Source organism: Canis lupus, unplaced genomic scaffold, assembly GCF_011100685.1.
Source record: "Canis lupus familiaris isolate Mischka breed German Shepherd unplaced genomic scaffold, alternate assembly UU_Cfam_GSD_1.0 chrUn_S2007H2206, whole genome shotgun sequence".
NCBI classification, from domain to species: Eukaryota; Metazoa; Chordata; class Mammalia; order Carnivora; family Canidae; genus Canis; species Canis lupus.
In genome coordinates this window covers 15,661-19,194 of record NW_023330880.1, presented here as the reverse complement: position 1 = coordinate 19,194, position 3,534 = coordinate 15,661, and positions in this window count along the sequence as shown.

The following is a 3,534-nucleotide window of genomic DNA, read 5'->3' as shown; positions in this document are numbered from 1 at the left end:
GGAAGGGGGAGAAGTAGACTCCCTGCTGAGCAGAGAGCTGGAGGCAGGGCAACCCCAAGGCCCCTGAATCCTGACCTGAGCTAAAGAAGCCTTATTTTTATAAGATCTTATTTATTTATTCATGAAAGACACAGAGGAGAGAGAGAGAGGCAGAGACACAGGCAGAGAGAGAAGCAGGCTCCATGCAGGGAGCCTGACGTGGGACTCGATCCCGGGACTCCAGGATCTCGCCCTGTGCCAAAGGCAGGTACTAAACCGCTGAGCCACCCAGGGATTCCCTTAACGAAGCCTTTTAATGGACTGAGCCAGCCAGGTGCCCCTATGGAAAGTGTGTGGTGAATTTCTTGGCAACTCTTAAAAGGAGGAGACATGACAGCCCTGAAGTAGAATTGGAAAACCTGAGCTAAGGGATTTGGTAAAGCATTCATATCTCAGTTGCTTTTCATCATAAAAGATACATTACTCTAACACTTTGTTATTTTCATTGGTATAACTACCAAATGAGTATGCAGCAAAGTTGAACCAGGACATACATGAGACTCATGGGGATGGGAGTTCTAATCAGGAACTTTCTAGAGGATGTCTGTTCTAGATCCGAAATGGTTTTCCACAGAAGTCTGGGAATTGGAAATCTTAGGTTTCAGGTGATTGTGAGAAAGTCTTTGGGGGATCCACCTAGCATTCGACCAAGGAACAAAGAAGCTCAGAGTTGGACTACCATATACTCTTTGAGTATCTCTGATCTATACAAAAACACTACAGTCAACCAAATTGTTCAACTTACCTGGAGTCCTGGTGTGGAGTTCCTGTCTCCTTATAGCCTAGTAATGCCGTTGCCTCTCATCGGAGGTTGCGTTAGGAAATGTCAGTCTTCTAGTCAATTGTCACTACACAGAGCCTCTACTGGTCTCATAAGTCACCCTGGGGAATTCTAAGGGGACAAAAGATAATTTTCTAGCTGGCACCTGTAAGAGACAAATGCTTGATGCTCATAGTTGCAATCATTCACACGCACCAATACCATTTGGTCTAGCTAAGCTGAATAGGGCCAAGAAATGGTTTCTTGTTGTTGTTCCTTTGTTTTTGTTCATTGCTCCTCCACCAATGAACATGATCTGCCCTGGAACTAGCCACCCTCTCAGAAGGGACCCTAGTGGTCTCCAGAGTTCTGTAGCTCATTCCAGCAGCAGTTTCTGAAGATGCAGACCCCCTTAGTTTCTAGGTTGCTCATTCCAAACTACTTCTTGTCAAATCATGCGACCTACATGCACAAAATGGCATTAAATGGCCTCTGAAATAAGTGCCTACACTTCTATCTATGCGTTTGTCTTGCTGTAAAAACAGACACCAAACTTCCCAATTTTGCTGGTGCATCTTGTGCCAACAGTGGCTTCTGTTAGGTTTTGTTGGTCAATTTCTTTCTTTCTTTTTTTTTTTTAAAAGATTTTACTGATCTATTTGACAGAGAGAGAGAGAGAGAGATCTATTTGACAGAGAGAGAAAAAACAAGGATAAGGAGCAACAAAGGGAGAGGGAGAGGCAGTTTCCCCACAGACCAGGTAGCCTGATACGGGGCTTGATCCCAGGACCCTCAGATCCTGATCTGAGCTGAAGGCAGATGCCTGACTAAGCCCCCACCCCCTCCCTTTTCTAAGCAGGCTATAGTCCCAACAGGAGGCTTAAACTCCCAACCCCAAGACCAAGAGTTGCATATTCTATCAACTAAGCCAGTCAGGGGCAGCTCCTACTTTGGTTAATCCTTAAAATCATTAACAAATGTAATAGGAATCTGGTGAGTTTAGGGGTAGCTAGTTTTGTATTAGCTGTTGTCATGGGTTTGCTCCTGCTTTTTTCTATCTGCCTCACCCAGAATATCGCCTGTAGTCCAGTTGTAATTAATTAATGGATCAATTACCACCACATTCAAAGGAGTTTCTGTAGACATTCGTATACAGCCTCTGTGTGTGTGTGTGTGTGTGTGTGTGTGTGTATCACATACACATAAATATGAACAGCCTATCCTGTTTGTATTTTACTTGATTTTTTTTTCAACCACATCATACCATTCTTCGATGTATATCTTTCTGGTGAAATCTTTCCCATCCAATTCGTGCCTTCCCTGAGTATCTACGAGAAACTGCCAACTTTTGTTAACAAGCATGTAGTTTAAAATGTGCTTTATTCTCATTACCAAATAAATATACAGATATCAAAAGAGTGACCACTTAGAAGTTATAATCAGAAAATATATCACTTCATTAGAAAAAAGAAAAAGCCAGGATATAAATACATCACGAAGTGTATGCAGGATTTACATAAGGGAAAAAAAAAACCTCCTGGAAGCTAAGGAGGGATGTCAAATAAGACTTAGGCACAAAGACATAACATACATCTAAATACACTGATTCAGGGAGATTGATTCTGTTAACATTAATTCTCTTAACCTAATTACAAATTCTCTCCATGAATTCTTTAAATTTGGCATAGTGATTAAAAATATATCTCCAGTAGCATAGAGGTAAATATCGCCAAGAGAATACTGAAGGAGAAGATTAAGAAGGGGAACTATGGACCTGCATTGGATACTAAAGCATATGTATGAAGCAGTTAAAATACTAGAGTACTGATTGATACAAGGCAACTGGTCAATTGAATCCAGTGTAAAACCCAGAAAAAGAAAACCATAACAGAATTTATGATAAAGTGGCATTTTAAGCCAGGTGAGAAAAGATGGGTTATTTAGAAGCAAATAGCTATTTTTTTAAAGAGTTCTTAAATGTTGGGGCGCGGGAGCCTGTGTGGCTCAGTTGGTTAAGCCTCTGTTTATTTTTATTTTTCGTGTTTGTTGATTTTAGCTCCTGTTCCTCCGTCTCTCTCCCTCACCCTCTGTACCTCTCTCTCTCTCAGAAAAAAAACAAAAAAACAAAACAAAAAAACAAAGCTTAAATGTTGCACCACACTGCAAACTAAATCTTGGATTGATTAAAGGTTCAATTGGGGAATAGCAGCAAAAACTAAAAATAAAGAAAATGTAAACGTAAGGCTGGGCCAAATGGGAGGATTAGGAGGCATGCAGAAACGTGTTTTCATTTCATCTAGGGAATGTGAATTGTTCTCCCCTTGTGAGCTTGCACTTGATGATACACATTGCCAAGTCTGACCATGAGAACAGTTTTCTGTTGGCTGCATCCGCTGCATTCCATGGAGACTGACAGGGGTCCCGAGGGATGTGGAAGAGGAATAAACTGAGGGAGAGCATTCGTTAGGGAAGTATTCTGGGGGAACGTGCTTTCATGCACTCTAGCCCTAGTCGTATGTAAATACTACTTTTTTTTTTTTTTCCTTGAGATTTCATTTATTTATTCATGAGAAACTCAGGGAGAGGGAGAAGCAGTGTCCCTGCGGGGGAGTCTTGTGCGGGACTTGATCCCAAAATCCAGGATCAGGACTTGAGCTGAAAGCATACGCTCAACCACTGAGCCACTCAGGGGCCCGGAAGACTGCTTTTCCACACCCCAGAGTCTTTTGCAAATG